A 26,688-nucleotide genomic window follows, 5' to 3' on the forward strand; every position below is an offset into this window, starting at 1 on the left:
TGTCATTTTAGCAATGGGTTGTTCATTGATTTAGTCTTCTGTTGTCATTCTACTGGGATGTTCTTCCCGTTTGCCTTTGGTTTTGGTAGGTGCTATTCCTTTTCTTTGTCAAGAGAACATCTTGAAGTATCATTGGTAGGACAGGTTTGGAAGAGGCAAATTCTTTTAGCTTTTCTTTACTCTGGAAGAATTTTATTTCATTTTCAAAGATGAAAGAAAGCTTTGCTGGGTATGTTATCCTAGGCCGACAATTTTTTTCTTTTAGAATCTGGAATATGTCACTCCATTCTCTTCTTGCCTGTAGAGTTTCCTGTGAGAGGTCTCCTGTGAGCTTAATTGGCATTCCTTTATATGTCAATTGATGTTTTTCACATGCACATTTAAGGATCTTTTCCTTCTGTTCAATTGAAGAGAGCTTGATAATCATATGTCTTGGTGAAGATCGCTTTTGATCAACCCTGTTGGGAGTTCTGTGACTCTCCTGGATCTTGTTTCCCAATTCTTTCACCAGATTAGGGAAATTTTCCTTTATTATTTCATTAAATACACTTGCAAACTCAGCTTCTCTTTCTGCACCTTCCGGGACTCCCATAACTCTTATATTTGGCCTCTTAATAGTGTCTTTCAATTCTTGAATACTTTTTTTGGCCTGATCCATCTCTGCTTCCAGCTTTTTGTTTGCTTCCCCCTGGTGACAGGAGATATCTGCCAATTCTAAGATTTTTTCTTCTGCTTGCTTCATTCTATTTTGGAGGCTCTCCACTGTACTTTTAATTTGCTCTACTGTGTTCTTAATTTCTGATATATCAGCCTTGATTTGCTTTACTGCTTCCTTAAATTCTTTGAACTAGCAAGCTGATTTTTAAGTTGATAGTTTTGCGTGGCCTGTGAATGATGCGATAAATCTCCACACGGTTCTTGGCAGAAAGAATTCCTCATACCTGATTATTTAACCACTAGCGAAGTTTAACCACTATCCCCAATGTGACACACACAGTTTCATCAAGACTGTTACATGACCACTTTTTGTGTTTGTTGACAAATCCCTTAGCACAACTTATTCCTTATCATACCTTTTGCTGTAAATGGGGGAAAAGTAGGAGAGTAAAACATAGCAGCAGCCTTTCGACAGTTGGTGGAAAACTGCATTATATTTTCATTCCTTTTTCCACAAATTTTTTTAAGTAACATAGCATTTAAAAATCATATGGTTAAGGTGCTGCTTCTCACACTTTCATCCTAAATTAGAGTCCTTGGGTTCAAGTTCTGGCTCCGGTATAAATTGCAGCTTTCCACTGATGTATACCCTGAGAGGCAGTAGCATGGATGGGGTGATTGGGTCCCTTGTACCTATGTGAGACTGGATTGAATTCCTGGCTGGTGGGTTTGGGTTGGCCTGGCCTCAGTTGTTGAAGGCATTTGGAGACTAAACCAGCATTTGGAACATCCAAATGTCCTTGACTTTCAATGCAATGAAATTATTTAGTTAACTTAAAAAGAGGCATTTTTATTTAAAAAAAAAAAAACAAAACAAACTCAGAAATCAATTGTGGTAACTTGAAGGTTATATGAAGATAATAGAGGTGAATATAAGGTCAAAAGTGGCACATGATAAAAGCATGTTTAAACACTCTATGTCCAGGACTTAGTAGGCACAGTATAAATATTCCTATCTAAATCACGGTCATGAATCTGCTCTTGCTCCAGCCCTGGCAGTTTGCAATGCCCTTTGCTGAGGGTAAAGTGTTTGCTGCCTTGTCTCGTATGCCTTGATCACAGCCATTCTTTCCCTCCCATGGACTGACAGCTCACACCTGTGCAAAAGAAATCTATTAATAACAAAAGCAGTGGGTTCCATTGCAGATGGGTTGCTGTAGTAAGAGATAGTCCCAGTAGTTTCAGGGGTGCTTGAAGACATTAATATGACATTGTACAAATTCTATTTTTTTTTTAATTTTAGAGAAGTTATATTCTATTGCCTGGTTTTAAAATCATTATATCTTGAATAACTAGCAAGTGTAGTACTCCTAGATGCTACAGCTTCCCCAGAATGCAGAACTGCCTTGGTCAGCAGATTGGGGATAACAGTTCTCCTGAATGAAGCAAGTAAAATAAAACATCCAAAAGTGTTGAAATGATTTCTTCTGAGGCGGTCACTTTTTATTTTGTGTAGCATTTATCAGGTTGTAATTTAGTTATTGGTTGCTGCAGGGCAAGCCATGCTCAAAATATAGTTACCTGAAAAAAAAAATATTAGTTTCATATTTCTCACAATCCTGAGAGCTGGTTGGGTGGTTCCTCTCTGGTTTTCTCTGGGCTCACTCCCAAGATTACATCAGCTATAGCAAAGGTCAGCAAAATTTCTGTAAAGGACCCGATAGTTAACAGCTTAGACTGTTCCTATTGCATATTCTATTCTATTGCATATTCAATATGCATATTCTATTGCATATTGCATATATATATAAGAATATATATATACACATATATATTCTTTATTTATATTTATATAAAAATATATAAACACAAATATATTCTTTATATTTATATATAAATATATAAATTAAAGTATAAATATATATACTTATACATATTCATATATATATATAAAAACCCCAGGAGTCCTGCAAAAACAAACATGGCCCAGCTTGTAGTCTGCAATCTCTTCACCAGGGTCAGCTGCACTGAGGCCCTGGGGCCTCCCATCCCCCAGCATACTGCATTGTCAGACTGTGGGCAGTGCCCAGGAGAGTGGAGGCAGAATTTGCAAGGCTCCTTAAAGCCCAGCCCTGAAAGTCATATTGCCATACTCTGGATCAAAGCAAACCACAAGGCAAATCCAGATGTAGGGACAGGCAAACAGACTGTCTGCAGCTGGGGTGAGCTGCAGGTATTCTGGCCACAGCTAGATGAACTAAGTGGCAGATTCCTTCTGTGTACACCTCCAAGGGAGATTTGGGGTGATGCTCACTTCAAGACTACATCAGCTATCAGAGCAGTATTCGGAAAACTTCACACTGAGTCAGAACTGAGCTTTTTATCCCAAATGGCAGCTGTTATTTTGAATTTCTTTGTTTACACTTGTCTCTGCCAGGAGATTAGCTCCCTCAGAGAAGGGACCACCAGGGCCTTATCACTTTGCCACACTGCGCCAAATCTTCCACAGGTATGCATGAGTATTAATTGAGTATTCTTACTAAAACCTTACAAGTCAGAGTGGGCAAATTTAAGAATCCAACATAACATAAATTCTGAAAAAAATATACATATCAACATGTTAAATTTCACATTCAAATATTGTCAAATTAAGCAAATGGTTAAAATTTTTAGCAGTTTTCCAAACAAATAATCAAGTGTCATCAGGGAATATATGCACTGGTACTCACCATTAAGATGTATTATATTTCAACCCTAAATTTCTCCGTAGATGAAAATTGAAATGTAACATGTGATATTTACAAGATAAAGATAGTCCCGAAGATGCCTCCTCATCTAAAATAAACACAGCTAATAATTGCTTAGTTGAGTTTTTTGATAAGTGCTTTTTCCAAAACAGCAACATCTATTTTCTTCCACTTGATGGAAAGTTCTAACAATTTATTATGTTTAGGAGCAGCTGAGGTGTATATTTAAATGATGATTTGTTATCCTGTATTTCTTGATTCTCTACATCTCTCATTTTCTTCAGCATTTTCCTTTAACACCTTCTGTGTTATTGAATTTGAATGATGGGGCTGCTTTTGTACCCACGTAGGCAATATCTTCAGCCTTATTTGCCTGCTAACTTTGGGTTACACATACATGCAGAAGTGAAACCAGATAACCTATATATGTCACTGGCACACTAGCAAAGTGTGTTCATATTCACTGTGTCAGTTGACTATTAATATATCAATTATATGGAATGGATTCTAACATAACTGACATTTAGCAGGTCACTTAGCAACTAATGTTCCAGAAATATTAAACTTAGCAGGCTGAAGCCAGCCTCAGTTACTTCCCATTAAATCCACATATTTTCCAGAATTGCTTAATTTGGTAAAGCAGCCCATTTTTTCAGTCCTCCATATTTGACACTTAAACCTTCCTTGTTTCTAGCACACATGAGCAGTCAGTCAGTAAGGTCCTGTTGCGTTGCCTTGCTCTCTCTCTGCATCTCTCTCTCTCTCTAATTCCTGCTCCTAAGAAATTCTCACTGCATCTAGGTCTGCGTGGAACTTTCTATAATTTTATTTTTTTTTAGATTTCACAAAGGTTTTTATTAGCTCCTAGTAATTGTTCATATTTGTTAGTACATTGTGAGATTTCCAGGCGTTTCACACAGCATGCACTGATTGTATCATGGTAATTAGGATTTCCATAACCTTTTCATTCTTTATGTTTGGAACCTTTGAGCTCCTCTCTTCTGGTTCTTCATAAAATACGTTGATAGTTTTCTGGGAACTCTACTCTTCTAAGAGGTGGAACACAAGAGCGTATTTCTTCTGTGTAACTGTTTATAGTACCATTCTACAGCCTCCCTCTTTCTGCAATCTCTGGTAATCACTACTCTGTGTTCAAATCTACATTTTGTAAAGCTTTCTTGGATGAGAGGAAAGCATGTGATAGTTGTGTCTCTATATAATTCACTTTGTTTAACATGATATCCTCCAGTTTCATTCATTCTGCTTCAAATGACATTATTTTCATTCTTTATGTTTGGTATCAAAAGTTATTTGAAGTCTCATGTTTACTACAGCACTAGTTAGAGTATTCAAGGTATAGAATCAACATAGGTACCCAACAGTGTATGAATGGATGTGTGAAGAAAACATGGTGTATAAACACAATAGAATATTGTTCAGCCATCAAGGAGGGTGTCAGAAACTTCTGTCTGCTACATAGGCTTCCGACTTACTGATTGGAGCCTTCACATTGCCGCTAGGGTTGTGTTCCTCCAATCCACGTTTTCAGGCACCCCTGTTTCACTTATTTGTTTATTTTTAAAGATTTCATTTCCTTTAATTGGAAGGCAGAATTACAGAGAAGAGGGAGAGACAGAGATAGATATCTTCCATCTACTGTTGATTCCACAAATGACCATAAGGCCAAAGCTGGGCCAGTAATGAAGACAGGAGTCAGGAGCTTCTTCTAGGTCTCCCACAAAGATATGAGAGCCCAAGTGCTTGAGCACTTCTCACTGCTTTCCCAGACACATTAGCAGGGAGTTGGATTAGAAGTAGACCAGCTGGAACTTGAACCAGTGCCTACATGGGATGCTGGCACCACAGAAAGTGACTTTAATCACTATGCTTTTCTATCTCAATCCGTGTTTTAGATTGGTCAGTAGCTAGTTTGCTAGGGGTCACAATCCAAAGAGCCACAAAACTTTTCAGCCTACCTCAGCCTACCAACTCTTACTCTTCCGCTCCTGATATGCACCATGTTTTGTTCCACTTGGATTTGCATACTGTTTCCTCAGAAAGCAGTTTTATTCTCTGATCCCCTCCCCACTGGGAAAGTAAATATGCATAAGGATATCTGGAGTATCTGAGTGTCTGTACTTTAATTCTTTGTGATAGAACACTGCTGCTGGTCAGAGTACCTGTTGAGTGGCAAGAGACTGCAACTGCACAATCTGCTAGAAATCTCTTCAATGCTAAAATGTTCCCTGCATTTTCCTATATAGTAGGTGCTAATCATAGCAGTTGCTGTGCACTTGAAATGTAGTTGAGACTGAGCAACTAAATTTTAACTTAGTTAGAATTTTAATAGCCCCATGTGGCTAAGTATCCACTGTATTGAGTAATTCAGATCTATGATGAGTGTTTCCCAGTTTCCAGCCTATTGTGTAAAAAATGTAGAAGCTGCCGCGCTATCATTACAGGCAAAATCCAAACTGAAAAACCAGCGTCACTCTGACATCTGGAAGGGAAGTGAGGTCACAGGGCAAAGCCACCACCCACCACGATGAGGAAATAGACAGGGGAATGTATAACCAGTTGTGCAGAAGCCCAAAGCTGAAGCTGCAGAGCCAATGCTGTGAAAGGAAGGATTCCTTGCCTATGGCTTGGTGTAGGCAAGTCTGAGACTTAAAAATTCCAGGATATTTAATCTTAAGGAAGTCCCTGCATTTGGTGACTTTTATCTCCTGGAGTCCTATCAGGTTTCATACAGTGAATGTACTAATGGAGGGAAAAGGAACCATAGAGCCTTCTGTTCTTCTTAACACAATTTGTTCTCAACAGACATTGGTTAAGCAGAGTTTAGAAATTTTACTAGAATTTGACTGACCCGGGATCAGGGAACTACTCAGCTCCAACTGGCAGCTGCCTTGCACATGAAAGAAGAGAGATACCAACCCCAAGTGCCCGTACAGTCCTTTTCCATGCGAGGTGTGTATTTTAGGGAGGAAGGAGTAGAAGGGAAACATATGAAGTCCACACTGGTGGCACAGGCTCACTAAAGGACTGAAATTTGGTCATAGACCAGTGGAATGTTTTCCATATTCACCCACTTCACCAGTGTATTACCAAAGGCCTATTTACCTTATAGGTCAAAGTCCAGTTATCAAGAAAAAATTACAAGGCAGACTGAAAGGTAATAATGTATGTACCAATATCAGACAAGATACTAAAAGAAAATTATACAGCAATATTTCTCATGAAAGCAAATGCAGATATATCTAAATACATATGTGCTAATTGAATCCAACAGTGTTCAAAATAATAGGAATTTACCCTCAGCACAGAAGCCTAGTTTAAAATTCAGAAACCAGGTTGCTGGCACAATAGCTCGACTGGTCAATCCTCTGCCCACAAGGGTAGGGCACCAGTTCATGTCCCAGCTGCTCCGCTTCTGATCCAACTCTCCGTTTATGGTCAAGGTCCAAAGCATTGAGATCCTAGAAGAGGCTGCTTGCTCTGGGTTTGGATTGGTTCATTGAGGACTGAACCAGTGGAGGGAACATCTTTCTTCTCTCTGTAAATGTGCCTCTCCAATAAAAATAAATAAATCTTGAAAAAAGTTTTAAAAGACTAAAAAATATCAGGGAATTTAATCACAACAGTATACTAAAAAAGAAAAATCATGTGATCATATCAGAAGATACATAAAAAGCGAACACATATTCTTTATTTTAAAAAATTAACTTTTGAAAGAATTTCATGAAGCTTGAAGTAGTGGAGAATTTTCTCAACTTGATGAAGAAAATGTCATACTTAATTGTGAGAAACTAGTTCTCCCACTAGAATCAAGAATAAGGCAAGAATATCCTCTCTTAACTGTTGCTTTTTAACATGATACTAGAAATTCTACAGAATGTATTAAGAAAATGAAATTGAAAATATCCAGTTGGGAAGAAAAAAGTAAAGCTATTCTTGTTCATAAGTCACGTTACTGTCTATGTAGTACATTTTGAAAAAAGAAGTTTTTTAAAATTTTTAAATCCTCCAGGAACTAATATAATAATGAATGGATATATAAAGAAATATATATAAGGAATGGATTAAAATTCTGAACCTTGTCTGTGTGGCCTTGAACCACATACTTCACCTCTCCTAGACTTGGTATCATGTGAAACATGGCCCAATGATTATTTTTCTTGAGTATGTCATCATCAAAACCTTAGCATAGAGTCTGTAACATGCTGAGTATCCAGTAGTTGCACCAGTAGTTATTCAGTTCTATTGTTGTTTCCCGTGCAAAAAAAAAACCATTTTCTTTCTCAAGAGCCACTAGACTTATCAATGAAAAATTATGTTCCCTCTCAGAAGTATGCAAAAAAAATCTTTCTCTAAACTTAGCCCCTGAAGCAGGCTCCTAAGTAATGCCAGCAGTTTGCCTTACTAGTTCCCACTGACAACCCACAGCCGTGCCCCTGGCTCTGTCAACACAGTTAAATGCTGCTGCTGTATCTCCACTAAACTAAAGCGATGAATTCCAGGCTAAAAGAATCAATTCCAAACTAAAAGGTCACTGCTTTGTTTTAGTCTTTCTTAGATGTAACCTATGATATAAGCCAAGGATATTCTGAAGGGGCTTAGAATAGTGCAAGAACTCATAGTTTTATAATTTCATTCATTTCAAAATGGTTTTTTTTTGGTACAATTGGAATGTTTTCTTGATTTTAGTGAGGATGTTTTTTAATTTGTATTTATTTATTTTCAATCACAGAAGAAGCAGTTTAATATGTTCAGGAAAAACAATTAGAGCAATGCTAGGATATTGAAATGTGAAAGCCCTTGCTAACACCATTCCTTTCCCAATGTTTTACGCCCCATTTGATCTCCCAACATTTAAACTCTACTGTAGTCTGGAGACCACCATGGACTCACTGGGTAGCCCTCAAAGTTATGTTCCTCTGTTACGTAAATGAATGTGCGTTGGACTCAGTGACTGCCAGCCACTGGAATAATCAAAATGATGGTGTGTTAGGTCTCGGTCTTTCTCTCTCTCTCTCTCTCTCTCTCTCTCTCTCTCTCTCTCTCTCTCTCTCTCTCTCTGTCTCCCAGTCTCCCATGAGGGTGCAGGGTCCCAAGGCTTTGGGATATCCTTGAAAGCATTCCCAGGCTACAGAGGAAGCTGGATGGGAAGTGGAGCAACCGGACACAAACTTGCGCCCAGATGGGAACCCCAGTGCATGCAAGACAAGGGCTTTTACCACTAGGCTACTGCACCAGGCATAATCTCATTTTTCAAAACTATCTGATAGACTTTAAAAAGTCGAAATAAGAAATAAAAGAGTAGATAAATCAGAGTTTTTATGTTGTGGGGAAATGCAGAAATGATTAAGAGGTAACTGAAATAAGAGTGGAACTGGAAAAAACACAAGATCCTCCAGTGCTTCCTAAGTGCAGTTGGTGTCGTGGTTGAACACGAAGACATCAGCCTCTTGCCTGAGGCTGGAGACCAGGAGTGCGAGGAGGGTGGCTCAGAGATGGAGGTTGAGGCTGGACGGCAAGAGGAGGCCAAGCGAGATTCCGAGGAGGAAGGAATGTCCGGCCTGGACGGTGGCGATTCTGAAGGACGGGAGGTCACATGAGAGTCCAGCAGAAGTGCCCGGAAAAGCCCAGTGTTCAGCAATGCGGATTCGGATCTCAGCTTTGATATCAGCAAGCTGGAGCAGCGGAACAGGGACCGCAGAGCAAGGGGCAAAACCAAGCACCTGCGAAACCAGAGAGAAGGCCGCAGTGGATGAGAAATTCTTCAAACTGCCCGAAATGGAGACTTTTCTAGAAAACATGGGGGGGGGGGGAAATGGCAATGATGATGAAGAGGAGGAAGATGATATTGATCTTTTTGAAGATATTGATTCTGATGAAGAGGAGGGAGGACTGTTTGGAAATCAGAAGTCAGCTTAAGTTCCAGAAACCTGAAATACAAGGACTTCTTCTTTGATGCAGTTGAAAGTGACGAAGTACAGGTGGCACGGACTCAGCATAATGAGCTGGAATCAAACAGACGAAGAAGCTGCTGAGGAAGCAGAAGAAAGAAGCACTTTCTTTCTGCTTCTAATGAAGAGATGAAGATAACAAGCTTGAAAGTGAAGACAGTAAACAAAAAGAGTGGTGTCTGCTTTCCCAGATGACGAGGAGACTGAAGATGCAGATGTTTTAAATGTAAAAAAAAAAGATTCAGAGGAAGTTAAATCCTCTTTTGAAAAAAAAAATAGGAGAAAATGAATGAAAAGATTGCATCTTTGGAAAAACAATTATTGGGAGGGAAAAAGTCATGGCAATTTCAAGGTGAAGTGACTGCGTAGAAGCCGCAGAGAACAGCCTGCAGGAGGATCCTCTGCACTGCGACCACGCTGTCCGGATGGCGCCTGTGATCACGGAGGAAGTGACCCTTCAACTGGAAGATATCATTAAGCAGAGAATAAGAGATCAGGCTTCGGGTGATGTAATTAAGGAAAGAGAAACCCAGGAAAGATGCATGAGTGTAAGAGGTGTTTAACCTTGGGCCACAAGAACCTGATTGAGATTTGTGAACAGGAATGCATCAAGTTCAACCAGCAAAAAGCAGAAGAAAAGAAAAAAAATCCGGTGCACGTGGAAATTCAGAAGATGATGTAGTCCCTATTTCTAAAATCAGATGCTCTGCCAAGCTTCCGCATCACCCCTAAACCAGCTGCCCGGGAGAGCAACTTTGTGTCTAACCTGAGGATCACAATGGATGAAGTAGCCCCTGTGAGTGCTGGCAGTGCGACCCTGCTGTGCCCAGAGGACGTGAGGGAGAAAAATAAAGCTGGAAATAAAAAAAAAAAAAAAACAGCTGCTGAGAAAACAGCCACAGACAGGAAACAAGAACGTAGGAAAAAGAAGTATGGGAAGCATATGAAACTAAGAAAGAAGAAGTGGAGAAAGCAGCTTGAGTAGAGCAGCTGGCACCAAGTGGGGAAGCATACCAAGGCCAGAGCTGCCCAACACCAGCAGAGCTGCCTTGCTCAAGGGTGAAGGGAAAGACAAAGCTTTCAAGTCATCTCAAGCTTTCTTTTCTAAATTACAAGAGCAAGTAAAAATGCAAAGTTATGATACAAAGAAAACAGGAAGGAAAAAGAAAACCTTACATTGCATTGTTCTGCTTTGTAATAAAATGTCTGAGAACTTAAAAAAAACAAGAAAAAGGAAAAAAAAAAAACATAAGAGAATAGGAATACCTGAAGCAATTATTGACAAATGAAAAAAAAAACCAAATTCAGTCATTTGAGAAGCTAAAATAAAATGAGAATTGAAACTAAATATTGAATGGGCATTGAGGTTTTTGGATTAAACTGACCAAAACTGACCATTACTGAGATACAATCTGGTGAAATCATTATACTATAACAGGAAAAAAATAAAAATCTTCCAGGTACCCAGGGGAAAATATCAGGCATTTATTTGGGGAAGAAAAAAATCTTCAACATCAACACTTTTATGCCTGCAGGAAACTGAGTGTGTGTTTAACTAGTGTATTTGAGATATTCCAAGTAGGAAAACGAGGCAAGGATTTCGTACACATTCAAGCTATCATTAACATTTAATAACTCTGAATATTATTCTTTATTAATTTACAGAAGGAGATTAAGAATCAAAATATGGAAAGAGATGTTGACAAAATGATCAAACACCATTTCTAATAAAACTAAGAAATGTCAGATGTAAGGAAGGGAATATAATGTAATGGCAGAATGCTTTGACAGAACAGGTGTAGCACAGTTATAAAAATAATCAGGTGAGAATTAGGAGACGATACACAAAAGATTCTTCAGCTTCGTTCAGTAATCATGTGGTGATGTTGATACTGTTGTTAGCTCCCAGACTAAAGACATAAAAATTTGAGGCACCACAGAAGATGATGAGATCCATGGATCAAAACACACGAAATATAGTTAAATTTAAATTTATGGTTTCATTCTGATATTAAAGGAAAACTAATTGGTCAACATGCTGGTTAATTGTGTCAACTTTATTAGACTAAGGGATAATAAAAATGAGACAATATTTCTGGGTGAATCTGTCAACAGTCTGAGTAAGGGAAGTCTGCCCTTGTCAACATGAGCACCAGCCAGTCAAACTTCTAAAGGGAACAAAAGGATAAGGAGTGTTTTCTGCATGTTATTGAGCTAGATCGTTCATTCTGTCTGGTTCTTGCTGTCAGAGTTCCAGACCTCCTGATTTAAAATGTTGTCCCCTACCTCAAGGACCTTACATCTCCAGGCGGTCCCTAATCACAGCACCTGTCTTCCTGGTCTCCCAGCTTCCAGAGGACAGCTCACTTGTTTCCAGCCTCTGTAAGGATATGATCCAATTCTCACAATACATCCTCTTTTTCCTTCCTTCCTATCTCTCTTTCTCCACTTGGTTCCATTTTTCTGGAGAATCCTAACTAATGCAAGTACAACTTTCACTAGAGCATGGTAGCAATCACTCTGTTTTGAAAACTGGTAAATCAAGAAAACAATCACTCATTCTGCCTTTCATATTTATACTGTGCCCCTAGTTAATCAGATAATAAATGAAGTGAAGCTTTTTTTCATGAAAGCATTTCATCCAACAACTAAAAAGAAACGATAAAATCGATATTAACAATTTTTATATTAGCAAGTAAATGATTGAATCTAAGCATTAAATTTTGATGGCTGCTAACAACACACACACACACACACACACACACACACACACACACACACACACAGAAAAGCAGAGATTTTATGCCTGGAAATGTGCTGCAGTATGTGTTAAGCAGTCACACCAAAAGTTGCTATCAGACTTGAATGTGAGAGTGCGTCTTTTGTGGAGTGGTTAGGATACTCCTTGGATTAGCTGTATGCTATTATCAGAGTGTTTGGGGCTCACATTTTGGCTTTGTGCCGATTTCAGATTTCTGTTAATATGCATTCTGGGAGGGAGTCGTTGGTGACTCAAGTACTTGGATCCATGCTACCCACATAGAAGACTCAGACTGGGCTGTTACAGACATTGGGGCTATGAGCCAATGCATAGAAAAGTGTTATCTCTGGCCTTTCTGACTCTCTCTCTTCCTTGAAAATAAAATAAATTTTAAAAACTTAAATGGGGCCCTGGCACAGCGGCCAATGGCTCAGGTCCTTGCCTTGAACATGCCAGGATCCCTTAGGGGCATCAATTCTAATCCCGGCAGCCCCATTTCCCATCCAGCCCACCCTTGTGGGAGACCTGGAGGAAGTTCCTGGCTCTTGGCTTCAGATGGGCGCAGCACCAGCTGTTGTGCCCACTTGGGGAGTGAATCAGTGGATAGAAGATCTTCTTTTCTGTCTCTCTCCTTTCTGTATATCTGACTTTGCAATAAATAAATAAATAAATCTTAAATAAGAAGCAAAAGTCTGAGATCTAGTTTGCAGATGCAAGAAGATGGTACTCTGTTGCTGCATACAATTCAAATTACTAAACCCATAATTTTGAAGCTTGTAAATGCCAGCCACTTCCATATCCCAGACTGAATCCGTTTTATATTCTTGTTGGCTGTGAGGCAGCAGTTTCATACAAGAATGTGCCCCAACAGGTACCAGGACTCTTCATTTAGAAAAGCAGGAGCAAAGATTACCAGCAAAGATTAGATTATCATCTTCCACATAGTCTGAAGGTAGCTGTGTGTAAGGACCACGCAGGATAGAGAGTTCAGCAGCCAAATCTTAAGAATATACATACAAGTTACTTCCGGAATCAATGGGAGTGAGCCCTCTGCCCAGAGGTGCTCGAAGGTCAGTCCTTTCCTCACCCACTGGGAACCTCCCCCCGACCTACACCACATGTGTTTCTGCTCCAGTGGAACCTGTACACTTCCTGAAGCTGTGGAAGTTGTGCCTTCCTTATGCTCTGGCCCCAAATAACTTTCTTTTAAAGATGTATTTACTTATTTGAAAGAGTTACACAGAGAAAAGGCGAAACACAGAGAGAGATCTACTGCTTTGCTCCCCAAATGGCCATGAGGCCAGGGCTGGGCCATGCCAAAGCCAGGAGCCTCCACTAGGTCTCCCACATTGGTGGCAAGAGCCCAAGGGATCAGACTGTCCTTTGCTGCTTTCCCAGGCACTTTAGCCTGGAACTGTATGCAAGTGGAGCAGCCAAGTACCTTACTCTCACATGGGAAGCCAGCGTCACAGGCAGCAGCTTCAGCTGTGGCACCACAGCACAGCCTTCTTGTGGTTTTTAAGCCAAATTTTTTTTTCTTTAGGAAAGGAAAGTAACAGTTTAAAAAAGGAAATAAAAGGGAAGAAAAAAAGCCTAGATTAAGTTTTTGGTCATAGTTGTTGCAACAGACCCTTAATTCCAGTTTTTGGCTAGCCACAATGCCAGAACTTCTCTAAACTTTAGAAAGCAGCTGTTTACAACACTTTAAAATGCAACAGAAGGAAGTGAATTGCAAAAGGTATCCTCCTTAGTTATAAATTGAATGTATGATTGGAAGATAAAAGACCAGAAAAATCATCCTGGCATAACTTATAGATTTTTGCATTGAAATATTATCATTTCATTTTATATTAATGGGTTATTATTTATTTATAAAGATATAATAATGCCATAATGAAAAATGAAATCTCTTTCAGTTTCAAAGGTATGCTAAGATGCCTGGGACTTGTGTTAAAATATTTATGCAAAAAATGGTGGAATAGATGAAATGAGATTTGCAAAATCTTAATAATTGCTACAATTATATGATAGGCACATATAAATTTCATATAAAAGTTATAATTAATTTGAAAAATTTTTTAAAAAGGTGTTAGTCTGAAATAAGCCCAAGTTGTTTGTTGCCATGCAGGAACATGTCTTAAGTCTACAGATAACCCCATATTTTCAGAGAAGTCAATTCCCTAGATTTTTCAAAAGTGAAATCTCCTAATTGTATAAAACAAAAACAATGTGGCTAAACAAAACACATCTGTGGGCTGGAATTTTTCTTTGAGCCATCTGTTCCTGTTCTTGGAGAAAAATTTGTTTGGTTAGTGAAGTGTTTCTCTCCAAATTTAGAATGTGTTGAAGATTTCAACTAACTTGTGCATGGAGCAGTGATCCTTTGCTGTCCACAGGCACAGAGAGAAGTGATGCGTTGCCAGTCTGGGGACGGGTGTGTAGCTGAGGGTTTTGAAGACACAAGTCCATGCAAGAGCAGCAGGTAGACATGCATGTCAGCCCAGCTGCAGTGTGATGACATCAGTATGTGTCCCCTTAAAATCTGTATGCTGAATCCGTAGCCCCTCAGGTCTCACAGTGTGATTCTATTTGGGAAGAGCCTTTAAATAAGCAATTAAGTTAAAACGGAGTATTTTAGGCAGGCACTAAGGACATTGTATCCACGTAAACAGAATAGCAGGTGGACAGAGAAGGCACGCACATGTTCTCACAGACAGGCTGGCTTGTGAATACACTGAATGAAGATGGCCATTACCACCTAGAGGAAAAAGACTTTAGAGGAAACCAAACCTGACCTTGGCCTTGGCTCCAGAAGTGGGAGGAAATAAATCCTAGTGACATTTCATTATTGTCATCCTGGCAAACCAGTACACAAGAGAAGCCTTAACTGCTCGGAGAAGTCTATGAAACTATGAAACGTTAATAAGGAAGGTACTGCCCATATATTTACAGTAAACACCCTTATTTTCTGTTGTCAGTTCAGAACATTTTTAGGTTCAAGGCACAACTTCTTTGTTCTAGGGAGGGTTGCCTTTCCTATTATTTCAATCATGTTAAACTCTCTTAATCTGCAGCTTCTCCTAAGCTCAGCATCTAACCCTCCTGCTAACACTAGACACGTCATCTGGATGACTTGAAACTATAAAAGAAACTGTATAATAGCTTCCTCTAACACTGGCTCCCAAGACACACCTCTTTTTTTCATCTTCTGTCCAACTATTCACCAGTTGATCAGACGCCCCCCTCCTCCTCTCCACAGCTGGTCAGTTCTAGTTCCTACTCACCCTGCCTCCTAATTCTGAACCTTACCTGTCTTTTCTCTCTGCCCTCCCTGTTCCATCACCCACCCCTGCTCCCTAGATCATTTGTCAGTTGTTCTTCTCTCTAGTTCTTCTCTGTTTTTATTCAAGGGATCTTCACAAGGTACAAATCTTATAGTATTCATCTCTTTGCTTACAGTCCACTGCTGAGTTGAGATGCCACCTGGCACAGTGGTGTCCCATGTCAGAGTTCCGGGGATTGAGTTCCAGCTCTGTCCCTTATTCCAGCTTCTTGCTAATGCTGATTGTGGGAGACAGCTGACGAAGCTCAGGTGAGACAGCAGATGGCAGATTTCTGAACTTTGCCTTTCAAATTCACTTTCTAAAAACTTCTGATAATATCTTGACAGCTGTAGCATAAAATTAAAAATCCTAAGCCTGTTTGGCCAGGGTCTTCATCACAAGAACCATGTCCCTTTTCTGACCTCCCCACTTTTTCATGTGTAAATAACACCATATCCAACTAACAGGCATTCATCAAACAGCCATTATTTTGTTATTTCTTTGTGTATCTGCTCTTTCTACTTCCCTACTCTCTTGGGGTTGGAGGGGTGCTGCTGTGCATGGTTATCAGCACCTTTGTGGAAACATGCTGGTTTGATTTTAATATGATGCAGCAGCACCTGAACTCACAAGTTGATGCTGCTAAGAGGGTAGAAACCTAATCCAATTAATGTCTATGGGGTGGGCCTAGTGAGAAGTCCTCAGTTCTCCAATTATGTAAACTCGGAAGTTGTTGGTTTTAATAGCTGAGTGGGGTCCCCTGGTTCACCATGTATTTTTCTGTACATACTCCACCCTTGCCATCTTCTGGTCTCATCAGGTAGCAACACCAGTGGGACCCACCTGATAGTGGAGTATGAATCTCGACACAGTAACCTCTCTGCTTAGTCAATAGCTTAAGTATTCCATTGTGAAAGAAAGGTGGCTTACATGCCTCTTCACTTTCCCCTCCACAAACCATCCCTGTTCTGGAAGATGGTTGCTAGATCCCTGCAAACACTCACTGGAGAAAGGGAAGGTGCATGCTCTAGCTTTGCCACACACCGACAAAGCATGGTCATCATGCTGATTTGAAACTTTTCATGTGATCTGCAAATACTTTTGGTAGCTCTCCACTTGACACACTTGTGTCCAGGTCAGTGGGACACTGTCTCCATGCTTTGGTTGTGATGCCGCCCTATTGATGTTGAACATCATGTCTGGAGTACCACCTACCCTACTCTTCTCTCCACTATCTTGGATCATCCATTGTAATTCATTAAAGAATTTGCCTGCCCCTCGGCTGTCAAGGCTGTTTCTTCTCTGGCCACAGCCTCTGGTTTGTTGCTTTACTGCTGGAAGTTGCTGCTTTGTGCCCTGTCACTGCTGTGGGCCCTAGCCACTACCCACAGACCCGTCAACAAAGAATTCCAGAGTAGAGTAATCTCCTTTGAAATCGACTCTTAAAAACCACTGGAGGGGCCCGGCAGCGTGGCCTAGTGGCTAAAAGTCCTCACCTCGAATGTGCCGGGATTCCATTTGGGTGCCAGTTCTAATCCCGGCAGCTCCACTTCCCATCCAGCTCCGTGCTTGTGGCCTGGGAAAGCAGTCGAGGATGGCCCAAAGCCTTGGGACTCTGCATTGGTGTGGGAGACCTGGAGGACGTTCCTTGCTCCTGGCTCCGGATCGGCACAGCACCAGCTGTTGTGCTCACTTGGGGAGTGAATCATCAGATGGAAGATCTTCTTCTCTGTTTCTCCTCCTCTCTATATATCCGACTTTGTAATAGAAAAAAATAAATCTTTAAAAAAAAACCACTGGAGGAGTTGAATAGCTAATACTAGATCTAATCCAATATTTCATTCTCTGCAAAGAATGTGAAAAAGTTCTGGCTATTTGATTCTTTGGGAATAGCAGGAAAGAGGAAAAAGTCTTTAGAAGAGGATTTCCTTATATGATGCCCTTTCATTTCCTGTATGGTTTGTGCTCACCTTCCTCCAAAATTCATGTGTTGGAATTGGAATCCTCAAATTCCTATATTAATGCCATTTAGAGGTCGAATCTTTGGCTAGGACATCATTAGGAATGGATAAGGTAATGCGGATGGCACTGTGAGAAGGGAGGTCTGAACTTGCAGTTTGTTCTGTCTCACTCGATGTAACAGCATGTGATTATGCGGCCCAAAGTCCCTCATCCAATGCCAGCTTGATGTAACAGCATGTGATTATGTGGCCCAAAGTCCCTCATCCAATGCCAACTTGATGCCACTTCCATGTTTTTAGGCTTCCTACTCTCTTGAGCTTTGAGCCAGAAAAGCTTCTGTTCTGTATAAATCACCAATCTCAGATAATTTGTTCAATCAACAGAAAACAATCCAAGACACCAAACTGTCATATTTCCTTTTTGATCTTCTGTGAGAAGTCTGTAAAATATTTGTAAACATTCTGGATTATTTTAACAATGCTAACTAAGTGGATAAAACATAGAAATCAAAAGCAATTCCAAGTCTTCATGCTTCAAAGCACATAAACCTAAACTGGGTTAAACAATAAAAGAAAGTTAATGATTTCTTAATTGGAAAATCTGGAGGCAATGCCAGCTGTAGGTGAGGCTTGACCCAAATGCTTGATTACGTCACTAACAGCTGACTCTAGGAAGGAGCATTTCACTGCCCTGAATTCTTTCAGGATGACTGGGCTTGAGTTCTTATCTCCAATGAAAGAAAGACTCCTGGGACAGTATGTAGGAAGGTTCAGCAGAAAAGCAATCCTTATTTCCATGCAAGTATTTAGTCAGAAAGGAGTGAGGCTGTGCTCAATGAAGTTTAGAGCCATTCCTTTATGATCTGGAAGCATGAAGTAGTGTCAGGTTAGAGGTTAATTGGAAAACCATAGGAAGTACATCTCGGACAAGTTTTAAATACCACCCATTTCCTTTCTTTTCCCTTTTTTTTTTTTTAAATCTGAGTGTCACGGTGTCAGGTGCATAACAGAAGTAGGTTTGTCAGTCTTTTTATTATATTACAGTGGAATTACAGTTAGTTAAATGTCATCACAGGGATGCGGCTGTCTGCTATGTCAGTACCTTTGGTCAGTACCAATTTTGAGTAACAGTTTTGTGGAAGCTGTCATTTTCTGCTGCACGAAAAGAGGGTGAAGTTTGAGCAGTGTAGATGGGGCAGCAGAGAGGCCTGGAAAACTCTAGCTAACTTCTTTCCTGTTTTAGAGTGAGCTGTCAGCTGCAGAACTGAGACTCCAAAGCAGTAGGACACCCCTGGTGCCTTCCTGGGGAGTCAATACAAGGAGCAGCAAACACTGGCCACCTCACCTTAGTCCATAAGAATGAAGAGGAATCCATGGGAATCCATGGGAATCCCAACAGTACCTTGGCTCTACCTCCTGGTCACAGTCATTTCAGCCTTATTTCTTAGCTGAGGACTCAGCGGCCCATTTTGGAGGATCTGTGAATAGGTGTAGAGTCCTAAAAGGCAATATTGACTTGACCCATTCAGACAGAAACTGATTTATATCAAAAAGAAAAGAAAAAAAAAATAGGTATGGCAGGGAATGGCAGCATGGTATAGCAGGCTATGCCTCCACCTACGACACCAATATCTCGTATGGGCACCAGTTCAAGTCTTGACGGCTGCAGCTCCCTGCTAATTGCCTGAGAAGGCAACGGATAATGGCCCAGCTCTTGGGGCTTTGTACCCGCATGTGATACCTAGAAGAAGCTCCTGGCTTCAGATTGACCCCCTCTGGGTTTTGTGGCCATTTGGAAAGTGAGGCAGCAGTTGGAACATCTCTTTATTTCTTCCTCTCTGGACTCTGGCTTTTAAATTAAAAATAAATAAATAAATGCTTTTTTAAAAGAAAAAGTAAAGTTAACTGGGTTGGATTGCATTTACCATACTGGAACAGAATTTCACTTTTTATTACCTGTTGTGTTAGTGGTTTATTGAAAAGAAAAGACAAATTATGGGAAAAATATTTAAAATCATGATTTCCCTTGCATGTCTGAATCTGAACGCAGAAAAACATACTGTTACTTATTTTTTCATCATTAAATAATGTGTGTTTGTTGAAAAGAATTTGCAAGTTTTTCTAGAAATAAATTTTTACTACATAGTCAAAATTATATTTTAAATGTGATATTTTATTTAATATGATATAAAATTATGATTCTTTGTCTCCATATATACGATTGATGTTTTAAAATTTGAAGAGGTCCTCTGCTTGTGACACTGGCATCCCATAACTGCGTGCCAGTTTGAATCCTGGTTTTAAAAGCACAATCTTTCCAGGCCAAGTTCCATAAATGAATAGCAATTCTGAATGTCTTGCCCAACAATAATTGCTTCAATCTTTGGTAGTATCAAGTTTCTTGCATGACACATTTTGCCTGCCAGAGGTGAACCCAAGCGGGGAAAATAGCTGCGGTTCTCTGCATCTTTGGCCTAAATGACCAGGATTCTGCATCTCACCCTGCTCTGTATAACAAGTCACAAAGATGTGGATATAAAAAATAAAATTTTAGAGGAGCAGGAACACATGAAATACTGTCTTTATCTTATGAAGCAATGAAGTTCATGTCTAAAAGCTCTGACTGTTAAAGGGCACACATCACACATCACATTTCTGGCCACATGTGTACATTTCATTACCCACAAAAGGAGAAAATGTTGTAAACTATGATAATATATGTAATGACTTTGGGTTCTTGAAATTTGCTTCTGGTAACACAGCCTCTATGTTGTATGCAAGCTACATTTCAGGTTTACCGTATTTTGTTTGTTAGCATTGATTAATATGATGTGTCTTATTTATTGCAATTTAGGAAAGGGTTTTACAATGAGAATGACTAAATAATGGTCAGATTTTCCTGTAGGTTAATTCAGATTCAGTATACAGACTGTGATTGTAATAAGAGCAGCACTTTCACCTTCTTAAGGTCAGCAAAGATAAAATTCTATACATCTTATTCAAATCTCTTGTGACTAATTCAGTTCCTAGAATTGTTCTTGTAAATGTTTCATGTGAACCTTTCTGGTAATAGTGCTCATTCTTTAAAGCAATTCCAAGCTAACCCCAACATTACTGAAGATATAGAATAAGATAAAATATTGAGCATCCATTTTAATGCATAGGTAGTAATTGCATATTACTCTGGGAAAATGACTCTTGATTTCTTAATGTAAAATTTATGGGGCATTTCACAGCACAGGGGAGATGTGTTGTCTTTCCTTTGGACAGCTCAGCAGGATCAACTAGCAACCATCATACACAGGACACTGATATCTTGTACACCAGATGCTTGATCCACCTGCGTCTTGTACTCCAGAGGCTGCCCAGGCCCTATTCAAATCAAAGAAATTCTGTCCAGCCTAACATTAACACTCCAATTTTATACACACTTAAAGAACAAATCACAACAGTAGATTGCTCTTAATAAGGAATCACTTGGTCAGGAATAGTGATAGTTTTTAGATTCATGCATGTGAAAAGCAATAGTACAGAGATGGCTCATAGAACCCATGCCAGGAAGACAGATCTCACAGAAGCTGAAAAGTGGTCAGACATCTTCCTTCACTTCCCATGAACCATATGGTTTTTGTTTTCCATTTTCTCTTTGACTGCATGATGTTTTTCTTCAATATTTGCTTCATTCTTATGTATGTAAGCTCCTCTTCATTTGTTTTACCTGTTTGTTCATAATCCATCAGGAGTACTCTCAAATGGTAGCTTGGGAATCTAAGTTTCCATGCTGTAGGATGTGCATATACTGAGAGAATTGTACTAGGGTCAGTATCCATTCCTGCTCCACTCAGCTGCCACCATGAGTAGATGGGTGAATGTTCCTGTATAGCTGGGAATATCCCTTCAATACTATGGAATGATAATAAGTTATACAAGAAGCTGGGATGGAGAGGAAGTGATTCTTGTTAATAGGATTATGTAATAGATAGATTGATACATTTTTACCTTAAGACAGATTGTGATAAGGGCCCCTGAAGTATGAAGTGTGTATAGATTCAGACGGGGTAGAGGAATACCTTGAACAATGATCAAGAGTATGGAATGAATTCCAAGATTTTGTGGTGGTAGAAGAGCTGACAGGTTATAGAAGTGGGCATTGTCTATATGTGGTATGTGTTCTGCAATGAGAAGCCATCGAGTGTTTTGATCAGGTGAGTCACACAGTCCAATCCGCACTTTGTGCAGGAGTTTTTGGACAAGGTAGTCAGATACAGTGAGTGTGACATGGAGGCTGGAAATCCTTCCTTCAGGAGCCAGGCAGGTCAACGAGTCCATGCAAAGCATGCTAATGATCCAAATTAAGAGAAAATCCAGAAAAAAGTGTGCATATGAATAATCACTGCATTGAACAAAGATGGTATGTTATTGCTGTGGTGTGAATGAACAATAGCTGGAGTTTTAAAAGTTGGCAAAATAGAAAGAGTTCCTGGTACAATCTGACATGGCTTAAAATTAGTTAACTTTTAAGAGGAGGAAGGAAAGAGAAAATATCACTGGGTAATCATTAAGTCATTTATTACTTATTTTTTGTTTGTTTTGTTTTGTTTAAAAGGAACACACACAACTTTTTGACATCTCAGAAAGTTGTGGTCTCCAAGTCAGTGGTAGGTTTTACTAAGCCTTGTTTGACAAAGAATGGTAGCAGGTGTCTAAGAGGAGGATGAGAAGCAGCAGCTAGTGATAAAGGTTGGTACCATGCAAGTGTCAGTGCAGGAGAGACAAATTCTAAGTTCTGTATTTAAATGCTGACAGAGTGATCTCTGGGACCATTGTTTAGGGATTTCCATAAAACAATAGAATCTCAGTTCCCTAGAAAATGTTGAAAATGTAAAAATTGATTTGGAGGATGCTGGAGGGGAATTATGATATAGACAATCCCTAAACCGTAAAATGGAAAGAGGTGCTATGTAAATGTCATCTCTTGCGCTGAGCATTCAACCTGTTCTCAGTCCTGGAACACGTCCTTAGTGAGCACATATTAACTCCAAGGCACTTTTATACTAACACGAAAGGACCTATCAAACCAGTGGAGGAAGTTCAAGTAGTTTTTGAGGACCTGTTATGTGCAAACATTATTTAATAATCTTTTAAAGAAAAACCCTGTAAAACCTTCTAAAGTTAGCTATAATTAGTAGGAATTTCTCTTAGTCCAATCACAATACTGATTCCTTTCTTACTTGTGGTGTATTCTTAAGTTGTTTGCTTTCCCCAAACACAAAAGGGACAAGATACTTTCTTCTGAACCAGCAGTTGAGATGACAACTTTTTCTATTCCTGTGTCTTTGAGATCTCTCCCTCTTGTCATTGGTGACTCCTCATTCATTCCGTTAACTCTTGGTTCTGGTCTCTCCCAGGCCATTGAGGCTTTTTGTAAACCATGCTATTAGTGCTTGGGTGATGACTTCCTGCGATCAGAACCCACAGTCTGTGTGGGGAGATTTGCCTCCCCAACTCTGCCCTCTTTCAATGCATCAAAAGTATTCTTCAACAAAAAGAAAATTATCCAGAGTTGGACATTTGGCCTAGAGGTTGAGATGCTTAAACATCCCATTGGAATGCCTGGGTTCAAGTCCCGACTCCCACTCCTGACTCCCGCTTCCTGCGAAGACAGATCCTGGGAAGCAGCTGTGACGGCTCAAATGGCTGGCGCCCTGCCACCCACCAGGGCAGACCTAGACTGCATTCCAGTTCCAGGCTTCATGCCAGATTTGACCTTTGCCAACAGGAGTCTCTCTGCCTCGATCTCCATTTCTGTCTTTCCGACTTTCACATAAGTAAACAATTTATTAAAAAGGTAACATTTTTCAAACACTTCCAGCTCTCCTAACAAAATTTTTTTTGGGGAAAAAAACACACTGAGAAAACACATTGTTATTTTTTTCTCTCAGGTCTCACCGCTTTGCACCTCACAACTTCATTTGTTTATGCAAATTAAAAATGTTTGCATGAACTACCCTTGGTAATAATTGGTTTCCAGTTTATAAAATAAGAAATAATTTGAAATTTCAAATAAGCAGAACTTGTGCAGAAAACTAACGGCTAGAAGGATGGAATTCTTTCAAAATCAAAAACAGTTGTGGGGTGATTAAAAGTATTTGCTGTTTCCAAAATTATGCTCTGGTGCTCCTAGTTTAGAATGAAAACAAATAATAGTTTTTGAAAATGAGATTTGAATTTAGAGCAGAATTCAGGTTTCTTTTTCACTGACATTGGAGCAGGATTCTCTCCAGTGAATTTTTCATCCACTTGGACATGAATGAATGCCTTAAGAACACCCAGCTCCATTTTTCTCCTTTATGAGGATTTGTCTGTATTCTAGCCCTCTGCTTATTCCAAGCATTGTATCTTGGACACAGTGATCATGTCGTATAGGAACTTCATAATAATTGTTTAATCATTTTAGCCATCAATCTTTTACTTGAGGGTACGCACAATGGCATATATTTATAGTAGAAATATTTTCACATGTTTGGATTTTTACATCATTCGGGCTGTTTTTTTCCACCTGGAATGTCCCCATTCTCATACATGGCATACACAAAATTTCCTTCTAAAATTAGAAAAGGTGCAAATGTTCTTCAAAAAGTTTATGGCAAATATGTATTATGAAAAAAATGCTGCACACGGGTCTCAAAATGTTTTTCACTACAATAAGCATATTTTGCTACCACTGAGCTACAAATATATTTAGAGTGCCCCTTGTACACACACATACTACATAAGTACTCATGCTTTTGTATTATAAAAATGGGCACTATATATAGTCTATTTTGCATATATATACATATATATATATATACACACACAACACACACACACATACGGTATCTTTTCCCCCTTTACATAATAAAATGCTGACCGTAGTGGAAGCACCCATGTATCAGCTGCAAGCCTATGCCTCAGAAGCTCCCTTGTACTCCTGTGTGGTCACATGATGGACCTAGTTCTGGCCAGTGAGAGCTGAATTTTAAGTCCATTCAGAGGGGCTTCTGGCAAAGCTGCCTTTTCCTTGAGAAAAAAAAAAGAGAAATTCATGTGGTTCACATCTGTTTCTCTTTTTCCTTCTTCCTGACTGGAATTTGCAGACCATGACTGCTGGAGGAACAATAACTTTGTGATTGCAAAGATGGAAAACTTGTGTGAAGATGGTGGCACCAGAGATCAGAGAGTCTAGAGCTTGAGGTGTCTCCATCTAGACAAGCTACCTCTGGACTCATGGTGTGAGGGGACGCAGGTCCTTTTCTTGTTTATATCGATGTTTCTGCTGCAGAGAGCTATAAATTATGTACATATTTCCAATCCTCAACTCCAGCCCCTCTCCAGAGGCAAACATTCGTAATATTTAGAGTCCTTCTTTTATACCTATCTAAATTCATACCACATAAAAGTTTAAGTAGTTTTTTCAAAGGTAAAATAATACTGCATGTATTGCTTTAAATCTTCATTTTAACTTAACATTATATATCTCAATACATAAATCTTATACTTTAAAAAATACTGTTTTACAAAAAAGATCTTTTATTTGTAAAAGGAGTGTTTGCTTATTCAAATAACAAAAATGAAAGAAAACAGTAACATACACCCCTAAATCATACTATTGTGAGATAACTACTGCTATTGTTATTGATAAACATTATTCATACCACTGCTCTGAATATAATAGACATTTTTCTCACCCCTACTACTTGCATGTATGTGTGAATGCACACATATAAATATACAAAAGCGCATATAAATACAGAAAACACAAAGGACCACATACACAAATGCATACTCAAGTATAGTCAACACACAAACACAAATATTATACAATACCCATATCTACTTATATGGAAAAGACAAACTGAGAAATAGCTGTGGGAAATAAAATCTGGTGTTTTTTTTTTAAGATTTATATGTTTTATTGGGAAGACAAATTTTACAGAAAGAAAGATCTTCCACGCACTGATTCATTCCCCAGTGGTTGCAACAGAGCCAAGCCAATCTGAAGCCAGGAGCCAGGAGCTTCTTTTGGGTCTCCCATGTGAATGCACGATCCCAAGGCTTTGGGCTGTCATCGATTGCTTACCCAGGCCAGAAGCAGAGAGCTGGATGGGAAGCAGGACCACCCGGATTAGAACCAGCGACCATATGGGATCCCAGGCCTGTGAGGTTAAGATTTAGCCACTGATCTATCATGCCAGGCCAAGGAAGCAAAGCCTATTAAGAAGTGTGTAATTTTACTTGCATTAAACAAAAGAACTAGGGGTAGACATGGTGGAAAAATGGTATAAGCTGCCATCTGTGACCCTGATCCCACATGAATGCCAGTTTGAGTCCTGGCTGCTCCACTTCTGAGCCAGTTCGCTGCTAATGTGCCTAGGAAAGCAGCAAATTATCTGAATTCTGTGGCTCCTGCCACCCACCTAGGTGAGGCATGGGTGGATTTCCTGGCTCCTGACTTCTGATTGGTTCAGCTCCAGCCATTGTAGCAGAGAGACAAGTGAACCAGCTGATAGAGGAGCTCTCTTTCTCACCCTCTTTGTCTACATCTCTCACTCTGGGACTCTGCCTCTCAAATAAATAGATATATTTAAAAAAAAAAAAAAAGCTTGCAGGAAAATTAGCAGAACAACTTTGAAAGCTAGGATTGAAATAGAAAACACAATGTCACATTAATATTTCCTTTTGCTAAGGAATCTGTGTGTATTTAGTGTTAACATGTTTGTAACATCAACAAGGATTTGGCCTATTAAATTAGTACTGGCTGCTCCGCTTCCATGCAGCTCTCTGCTTGTGGTCTGGGAAAGCAGTAGAGGATAGGCCAAGTCCTTGGTTCCCTGCACCCATGTGAGAGACCTGGAAAAAGCTCCTGGCTCCTGGCTTCGGATCAGCTCAGCTCCGGTGGTTGCAGCCATTCATTTTTTTTTTCTGATCTGTACATTGAGTTTTACCTCAACAATTGTTCTATTGGGCTATGTTTTGCTGTGTTTTACTCTCATGTCCTGAATTGCTCTAATCTCTTGGTGCTTGTCCCCTGCATATGCGTCATGATATCCTCAAATCTCATGCTTCCCTTATGTGGTAGTGCCCACTTAATGTAAACTTCTGTCTTCTTTCTTATTAGCAAAAATCCATTTGGGTGCTCACAGCTGTGTACATAGTTTAAAACTGGACATCTTTGTGTCTGTCAAAGCTAAAGATTGGCATCTGACAGTTGTGGCTAACGAGATATAA

At 39.6% G+C, this 26,688-nt stretch overlaps 1 pseudogene; it reads left to right on the forward strand.

The window, feature by feature from the left end:
* The first annotated feature begins 2,638 nt into the window (after window positions 1-2,638).
* On the forward strand, window positions 2,639-26,688 carry LOC121152715 (annotated as a pseudogene).

Source organism: Ochotona curzoniae, unplaced genomic scaffold (assembly GCF_017591425.1).
Source record: "Ochotona curzoniae isolate NIBS_2020 unplaced genomic scaffold, NIBS_Ocur_1.0 contig_2599, whole genome shotgun sequence".
Lineage (NCBI taxonomy): Eukaryota > Metazoa > Chordata > Mammalia > Lagomorpha > Ochotonidae > Ochotona > Ochotona curzoniae.